Consider the following 10,003-nt stretch of genomic DNA (forward strand, 5'->3'; position numbering starts at 1 on the left):
TCTTTTCTAATAACTCACCTCTTCTTTCTGTATTTCCTAATACCATCTATTATTTTTTTCTTATGAACGCCATATTATTTGGAAGCTTGAATTTCAAGTCAGTGGCCCCTGTGGGCTTGTTCATACGAATAGGGCTCATCTTCAGAATTATAATAATAATAATAACAACAACAACAACAACAACATAGATGAGCCTACAGGAAAGAGCACATCAACATCTTTCTTGTATATATTTCATCTAATCCTTGTATTGTAACGATGAAGTGGAATCGGATTATAAACACGAAGTACTCATTAACATTTTTTTTTAATCAGACCAGTTTTAATCTCTTGAGCTGCTTATATTGTTAGACAAAATCTTTTCCTGAAAAATTTGAAAGCTTCCGTCTTTGGAGGCTGAACACTCATTCGTGGAAAATCTTAGAGTGAGCATCTTTAACCTTCAGAAATGAAAAGTTGATCATATTCTGATTAATTTTATGGAATAAAGCCTTATTACTACTAGTACTTATACTAATACTACTACTAATACCAAGTGTCATGACCTTACAGTTCATAAAGAAAGGAGTCTTCACATGAGTTACTTTAAAGTGCAAAATTGCCATGGCTTTAAGCTTCATAAAGAAAGAATTTTACACATTTACTATTATGAAAGTGAAAGAAGTCACGGGACATGACAGTTCATGACTCACGGAGTTTCTGCCCAAATTACTACAAGAGTGAAGAACGTTCCATAGCATAACACTTCATAAAGAAAGGAATTTCCACATTGAGAGCTGCAAATGTGAATTTCCATAATAGGAAACCTCATAAAGAAAGTAATTTCCACATTGATAGCTGCAAATGAAGTTCCATAATAGAAACCTCATAAAGAAAGGAATTTCACATTGATAGCTGCCATAATAGGAAACCTCATAAAGAAAGGAATTTACATTGATAGCTGCAAATGTGAAGTTCCATAATAGGAAACCTCATAAAGAAAGGAATTTCCACATTGATATTAAATGAAGCTGCATAAAGAAAGGAATTTCCATTGATAGCTGAAACCTCATAAAGAAAGGAATTTCCACATTGATAGCTGCAATGTGAAGTTTTATAATAGAAACCTCATAAAGAAAGGAATTTCACATTGATAGCTGCAAATGAAGTTCTATAATAGGAAACCTCATAAAGAAAGGAATTTCCACATTGATAGCTGCAAATGTGAAGTTCCATAATAGGAAACCTCATAAAGAAAGGAATTTCCACATTGATAGCTGCAAATGTGAAGTTCCATAATAGGAAACCTCATAAAGAAAGGAATTTCCACACTGATAGCTGCAAATGTGAAGTTCCATAATAGGAAACCTCATAAAGAAAGGCATTTCCACATTGATAGCTGCAAATGTGCAGAAGTTCCATAACACGAAACTCCAAGAGAAAGGAATTTCCACATTTATGGATACATATGTGTAGAAGTTCCTTAACAGGATATTTCACAAAGAAAGGATTTCCCACATTTATGAACCAAAATTACAAAAGTTGGGACTATCTGACACCTATTCATAAAGAAAGGAATATGCACATTTATTGCCATAAAAGTGTAAAAGTGCCAAAAAGGAACACATTTCTACCGTCAATACTATGAAAGTGACATGATCCGACAGCTCATAAAGAAAGGAATTTCCACATTTATTAACAGACAAGTGCCATTGCTCAACGCCTCATAAATAACTGAATCTCCACATTTATCGCTCTAAAAGTGCAAAACTTTGCCTCCAGGATAAAATCATAGTCTATTTATGCCAGTCCTTCTGACAGATTAGTCCCGCGAGCATAATTTACCAGAAAGAAGTTATAATGAGTCTCTATTCATGCGATTTTTTCCCCTTTTTTCTATTTTCTTATTTTCCCAGTTCACCTGCCACTAATTCGTTTTACGAAATGCTCCAGCTATTCAAAAAAAGGCAATTGAAGTCATTCCATGCATAACAATTTGATTTAATGACGCGCTCGAAGTGGTTCTTTCAAAGACTCTATAAACTTCAAGACAGGCAATGGCAAAAAAAAAAAAAAAGAAGTCTTGGCAAATAAACAAATGGACTTCAGTGTCCGAAGCGATGGATATTTGCCTTCACTCATCTCTCTCTCTTTCTCTCTCTCTCTCTCTCTCTGTACACATCTCTTCAAGCATTCTCGTTTCGGCTGTTCAACATTGCTTTCACTTCACCTTCTTGGTTCGGTTAAAAAAAAATGAAAGGAAAAATATATTGTTTGTCCTCCATCCAATTCTGTCTGGATTCGTTCTCTAGACTTTAGTGTCCTTCACCATTCGCAGTCTCTCTCTCTCTCTCTCTCTCTCTCTCTCTCTCTCTCTCTCTCTCAAAGCAATAGGATGAAATAGAGAACTGTAGGGAAAGAGAAACAAGACTGGGAACCTCTCTCTCTCTCTCTCTCTCTCTCTCTCTCTCTCTCTCTATTTTGAAGCTGGTTCCCAAAAATGAGATTGAGCTATTGTCTCCGGTCGTCATGGATGGCCAGGCTCCTCAGTTCGATGGGAAGGCAAGAGGAAGGGAGTATGCTCCTGACGTGGGCTTTTATGCTCTGTTTTTCTATCATATGCTCCTTTTCCTTTCCTCTCATATGCTCCAATTCCTGCTGCATGCTTCTCTATCTGCTGTATAGACATACAGATTATTTCCAATGTATGCTGAATATGCTCCATTTCCTGCCTATGCTCTTGTTATTTCAGTATGCTTCTTCCTGCCGTATGCCCTTATGCATGCCATATGCCACGTGCCCGTATTATTGGTCATTCCTCTTGTATTATCATATTCATATCGTACGCAGTTCTCCTTACAATGTGATTTGATTCCTACTGTTTTGCTTCAGTTCCTAATAAGTGTAAGTTTACAGACCCGATAGATTCTTTGTCATATTGTTTTAAAATTTTGTTTTGAGCGTATTTTCTCGTCATTTGTTTGTGTTCACGATAAATGCTCCAAAATATATGCTTGCAATATTTTACCAGTCAACTGTCACGGCGTGAAACACACTTTTTCGTCAAAACCGGAGCTGTTATGCAGGTTTTGTATGGTTTCTCGCTCAGTGGCATGTATTTATTAATGATGAAAAATATACCTTTTAAATGTTGACCACCAGAGAAGCATAATTTTGAAATAAGCTCTTTTCGTTGACCGGCAACAAGAAAAGAACAAAGCCAAATAACCGTATCATCAAATTGTAAATGAGGTTGAGAGCGATTGGTTTATGGCTCATGCACCAGCCAATGAAATTCGTTGCTACCCACTCCTTGGCAGTCCGCATGCCACTTACTTAGTGTCTTTACCTTGGCAGTTTCGAGAGGTTTTCAGTGAAAATAAGTGTCACTTGCCTGATCATTTTTTGGAGCATGTGGAATTTATTGGTGAGGGACAAATCTTTACATAAAATTTGTTTATACGAACATATTACCAGCATAGTGCAGGTAAACTGATATACCGTAAAAAGCTTTATCAGAATTAAAAATGATATTTAGAAAACTAGTTTTTATTCTAAAAAATGAGAAATCAAAAAAGTTTTTCTCTAAGGGCTATCTCCTTCAGTCCTCTACCCGGGCTTGGCCCTGGACCGGCATGGGCCCTGCAGTCCCTGGACTCCGGCGTTTATTTAATCTCCCACAAAGCTGTTCTTTGAAGGTTGCATGTCTCATATTCCTTAGTTTTAGTCGTTTTTCTGGTATAATCGTATTCCTGTCGTATGCTGTCATTCATGCCGTTTGCTAGTGTATGCCTGTTGTATGCTCATATCCCTTCCATATGCTTGTATCCTCCTCCTGTATGATGGAATGCTTCAGTTTGTCATAGCGTTTATCAGTCGTCGATGTAAAATGATGGAGAAACATAAAAATATTATTCCCTCCATAACGATATTAGTGGAAAAATCATGGATGTGCGAATTTCAAGAAATGGTTGATTAAAACCTTGAGTGACGCAAAAGCAGTTTCTCAGTTCGCTCTGAGCAAAGAAAAAAAATAACAACCGTATATTTCCAAGGAAAAGTGCCGACACGACACGAATAGTGTCTCTCGAAAGTTAGCCTACATACTAGCTCATCGACCATAACCTAACTTTCAGATGGTCCTTGTTGTCTTACCTAACCCATCCTAGTGCGCTGTGACTAAGCACCCGAGACCTATATTTTATGTGCAGTGTCTGGATCTTAATGTAAGGAACAAGATTAAAAATATATTCTATAGATTTTTTTGTAACAACATGAGACACACTACCATTAATTGTTCTTGTCGTGGATGTTGTGCAATTGGAGCCTCAAAAATTCAAGAGAAGTTGCAGTGCATGACTATCCTACAGCAATTTCTTTTATTCTATAATTTAATTACAATTCTGTCTATTTATTTATTCATTTGTTAATTTATTTTTTTTCTTTTCTGATAACTGACCTCTTCTTTCTGTATTTCCTAATACCATCTGTTACCTTTTTCAAATGAACACCATATTCTTTGGAAGCTTGAATTTCAAGTCAATGGCCCATGTAGGCTTGTTCCGTATGAATAAGGTTCATGTTCTGAATAATAATAATAATAATAATAATAATAATAATAATAATAATAATAATAATAATAATAATAACTTGTCAAGTAGAGTATTCTATATTATTTTATTTTGAAATTTTTACCAATTGCAAATATTACTTGAAAGTCAGCCATTTCATAGAATGTGCTGTGGTTGTCTGAAGTTGTGTAAACAGCTTTTTTGGGAATTTGCTTTCAAGGATAATCGCATATATGTTTGAGTAGTTATCCCTGTAGGGAACATTATCGAAGTTGAATGTCCTTTGACTAATTTTTTGTTGTTACGTATTCTACCAAATTCTTTGTTGGCAAGTCTGAATAGCTTGGATAACCATGCAGTTTACTGACAAGCGCACGAAATGGAATGACACCACACAGTGTCATTATTAATATAGACAATATGTCAGAACAAGAACCTCTCTTAAATTTTCCCATGGCTTCATTCGCCATTTGTAAATGGTAGAAAGAACTGCCGAAACGTTGAGGTATAATTGAAATTTGAACACCTGTTATGTGATTTACATGCTGCTACGAAGAAAATCATTCGGGAAATAGAGAAATTGCAATATAAACTGAACAATATATAAACTAAATGCCAATATATTCTGTTTGTGTTTGTGGACGACATTTACATTTGATGAAGTGTCTTGCCGTTCCCGTAGATTTTCATAAATCCAAATTTAGTTTAATTTAGTGTTTGAAACCAACTTCTGAAGTAATTAATCATTACCTGTCAGCTAGATAAAACCGTCAGTGCCTGAAACCAAACGTTGTGATGCCTTATCTAGTCAGTAGCGTTACTAGCAGTCGATACCGTTTTCTATTTTTATTATTTGTTACGTAACTTTCCTCTTGGGGGAATCATCAGGGTTTCATCAACCATCTGAAGGTGTCGATGTGATAAAAAGCCATGGACTCCAGATGAGATATCTTGCAGAGCGAGAGAGAAAGAAATAATAGAAATGATACCAGGATCGAATGGAGAGAGAGAGAATATCTCTTAAGTTTGGGACCGTCATTTTAATTCTGCTTATTGGTCATTTAATCAATTATTTACCCTTCTTTAATTTATTTATCTATTGATATATTATTACAAAAAGTATTATGTAAGATTGGTATAACATTACTTTTGAATTATATACCGACCTATCTTCCTCCATATTCTCCAAGTAACAAAATTAGTTTGAAACACTCATCCATCTTTTGACTAAAGCCATTCTGATACATCATTGTATCTCCACATTCCTCACCCTACATTATATACAATCTATTCATCTTAACAGATCTACTCAACATCAGAACATAATCAGTCAGAACATAATGCCTGCTTGGCTTCAGACATAATCTTCTCTTTGAAAGCTTTTGTAGAGCTCTAAGCATCTTTTGCATAACACTCTATTATTTGGTCTTGCACTTGTTTTGTTCGTTCCAATTGGTCCTTTTGCACTGTGCTGTCCATCATCTCCAAGACACGTTTAATTTTCGCTATTTTCATTTAAGAAAGTTTTTTTTTAAGAACAAAGCTTTTTCATTTAAGCAGTTTTCGCCTTCTTTTAAGAACAAATCAGTTTTCCCTTTAAGAACAAATCAGTTTTCGCCTTTCATTTCAAGTTTTCGCTTTCATTTAAGAACTTTTTGTAAGAACAAATCACTTCTGAACAAATCAATTTTGCCTTTCATTTAAGAACAAATCAGTTTTCTTTCATTTAAGGTCCTTCATTTAAGAACAAATCAGTTTTTGCCTTCATTTAAGAACAAATCAATTTCCTTTTCATTTAAAAACAAATCAATTTTCGCCTTCATTTTCGCCTTCATTTAAGAACAAAAGTTTTTGCCTTCTATTTAAGAACAAATCAATTTCGCCTTTCATTTAAGAACAAATCAGTTTTTGCCTTCTATTTAAGTCAATGCCTTTCATTTAAGAACAAATCATTTTTCGCCTTTCATTTAAGAACAAATCAGTTTTTGCCTTTCATTTAAGAACAAATCAATTTTCGCCTTTCATTTAAGAACAAATCAGTTTTCGCCTTTCATTTAAGAACAAATCAATTTTCGCCTTTCATTTAAGAACAAATCATTTTGGCACGCCGCGTGAAAGTTTAGAAAGAAATGGTCAGCCAATAATGACAATTATTAACGACGCGTGAAGAAATCCACAATGATGTCAGTAAACACTGAAAAGAAATTGACAAACGAGAGCTTTCGAATTGCCGATTCTTATCCAGAATCGAGCAGGTTCCGAAAGCTCTCGTTTTATTTATTTATTTATTTTTAATATATATTTCACTAACATTAATGCAGATTTCTTAACCATTTTAGTGACTCATGTGGTTATGAGATTTTTATAAATGATAATGATAAAAGATGATTTATAAACTCTAACATCAGCATCTGTAATAGTATTCCTAGAGATAATTGTAACGGTAATATTGACAATTAGGATGGAAAGACGTCGAATAAGTCCTGTCTCCAAAACCTGACGTCGATTGTCTTATTATTCAAGGGCTTTTACAGGTCACTGAATATGCTCATGAACGTGATGGCTTCGTTAGCATCAGAAGTAAACACGAGATCTTTGGCGGTGCGCGTCCACGCAGAAAGCAGATGAAACTGTGAGGACGCGCAGAAGAAATAGTAGAATAATTAGTAGTAGTAGTAGTAGTAGTAGTAGTAGTAGTAGTACTAGCATTACAAAACTTTCGAAAACAGCGTGATCTCTGCAACCGAAGTCACGGGAGATTCTCATGTTTTGTCAATGTGCCTGTACAAATGATCCCCTTTAACGGTCCCTTAGCAACGGAGCTCTAACGTGTAAGCTTCTCTTGATCACTTTATTTCCCCCTCCTTCTCCTCCTCCTCCTCCTCCCCCTCCTCCTATCTCCTCCTCCTCCTCCATCTCCTCCTCCATCATGACATTCTTTTGTTTTGGTCGCCGTATCAGTCAACTTGTCTTCTGTCGGTGGAATCATCCCGTCTCATTATCCGCTTTCCTCTCATTTCTCTCACCCCAGCGCACGTAATGCGTCTAGCATTTTTAGGACCTTAATGAAACGTGCATGAGAGAGAGAGAGAGAGAGAGAGAGAGAGAAAGAGAAAGGGCAGCCGTTTATTCTCTCCCTTTTTAGTCATCATTATCTTAATACTTTGCCCCAACATAACGCTACGATGGCCAGCAAATGATTTGGTCTTTTCGGGAAGATGGCGGAAGTAAACGGCTTCATTAGACCGTGTGCTTTTTAATCGCGGTTAGTTAGACTTCATCAAACCGAGTGTTCTCACACGGTAGGCACTTGTTACTTAAATTGATCAAAAACTACTTAAGCCAAAACGATTTGTATAGATTTTCACTGATAATTATAAGCAAAGACTAGACTTCGATGCCCCCACGGGACGAAAGATCTCTGCTTACATTCCAGGGAAAATCCGTCGCACCCCCGTTGACCCATTAATTAGGTACCTGATGGGTAGTGAGCTGAGGTGGATAGCTGTCTTGGTAGAGAAAAGCATGAGCCTAGCAGCCTCATCCCAAAAAAGACTGACTGAGAACCGTCAGGCTAATAACTCCTGAAACCGGCTTATCTAAAGGGAACGTTATGGAAGGATATATATATATATATGTGTGTGTGCGCATGCATGCGTGCGTGCATTCAAATGCATACAAGAGCACATAGAACGACGGCAAAACGGCGCCATGACGACACCGCCCACTCATAATGTTCCCCCAAGGTGAAGAGAGAGAAGGGATGAGCGCCCTCCGGCAGGTGGTGTGACCATTACGGGGATACTTCATCATGCGTTGATGGTGATATAATGCTGCTCCCCGACCGCGCTCCTAAGGCTGATGAAGAAGGTAATGAAGCCCTGGGGAAGCCAGAGAAGGTCATCAGTCATCGCTCCAAGTCTCTCTCTCTCTCTCTCTCTCTTCTCTCTCTCTCTCTCTCATTGCTTGATGGACTTGCAACTGTCATGGCGCGCGTGGGAGTCAGCATTGCCTCCGCTCGATTCCGTTTCCTATGGCTGTTGCCAGAGAGTTATGGCCGAGGAATTTCCTTTATATTTATCCGAAGAAGAGGCATTTAGAAATCTCTCTCTTCTCTCTCTCTCTCTCTCTCTCTCTCTCTCTCTCTCTGCGTTGTATTATAAAAAGAGAAATCTCTTTAACCCTGACAAGGAGGCAAGATTTTCTTTCATATGTCAATTCTTTATTCAAATTGGTCACATAGTGTTGTGAATAAAGATTTACTTTCCACATATCACACGCACGTGCATATGATAGTCATTTTTTTCGTGAGAAAGCAGTTATAAATACGTAACTAACCGTACACCTGTCGATATAGACCTATCACCGACATGAGAGAAAGAGAAAAAAAAATTCTCTCCTTCTTTTGTCTTTAATAAAAAGGAATATATAGTAAATGACTTAAATATTCTAGGCCTTAGGACAAACAGTTTCATCTTTGAAGTCACGCTTCTAGTGATGAAGTCACGCTTCTAGTGATGAATATATCTTTATTTTTAATATGCTTGCCTCTGGATACAAGTTCTGGTAACGGCGTTTTTCATTTTGTGTTCGTCGAACCAACCTTTGTTAACTGCCGTAGGCCTAGTCTTACTAATATTCATAGTATGACTTTAATTAAAAAAAGATTGTTATACAAATGTCACTGTCGCTAAATATATTACAAAGTTATAGAAGAAAATTATGATGTCTGTAGCATATGATGTTTCTGCTCAACAAAGCCGGTCTGGGTAAGAAGTGGGCCTAAACTCTCTAGCCAGCGTGGAAGCAATTGGACATGATTTTATTGCTTGTAAAAAATAAATAAAAGTAAAAGAGGCAAATCCTCATCCTGTGGTGAAATTGAAGCAGATTTTATCACAGATTTTACCTCTTGCTAACATAAAGAAACTATAAAACTCCAAGCTAATGTTCAGCCTTTGTTTGACGATGCTTGCAGAAGTCCTGACCATGATTAGCAGACCAAATTCGACGTATGTCAACGTCATCACTTCCAGCCAAACTACCAGAACTTTGCTAGAAGTCTCCGTGATGCAAATAACTTACAAATTTACCAAGATAAGTTATGATAATTTGTAAAACAAAAGAAATAACTAGGTCCCACGTTCGATGAACCAAGTTAAAATCCTCAGCATCTACTTTCCTCTCTTATTAACTAATTATTTGACAATATTAACAGCATTTTAGGCTTGACAGTTTTCTGTTGTTATTGTTCTACACATGCACCTGTCATCTTTGGCTACTTCTCACCAAATTCACCATATCTGGCAACCTAGACAACTCCTCAATGGAGTTTTCCCATTACTAGGGCACTTCCTCCTAAATGCAATAAATTTGATCATTTTTTGGTGTGAGCGGAAATTATTCACATTGTTCGCATTCCAAAGGGTTATGCGAGTGCTGATTGATCTAAT

This window comes from Macrobrachium rosenbergii, chromosome 53 (assembly GCF_040412425.1).
Source record: "Macrobrachium rosenbergii isolate ZJJX-2024 chromosome 53, ASM4041242v1, whole genome shotgun sequence".
Taxonomy (NCBI): Eukaryota; Metazoa; Arthropoda; class Malacostraca; order Decapoda; family Palaemonidae; genus Macrobrachium; species Macrobrachium rosenbergii.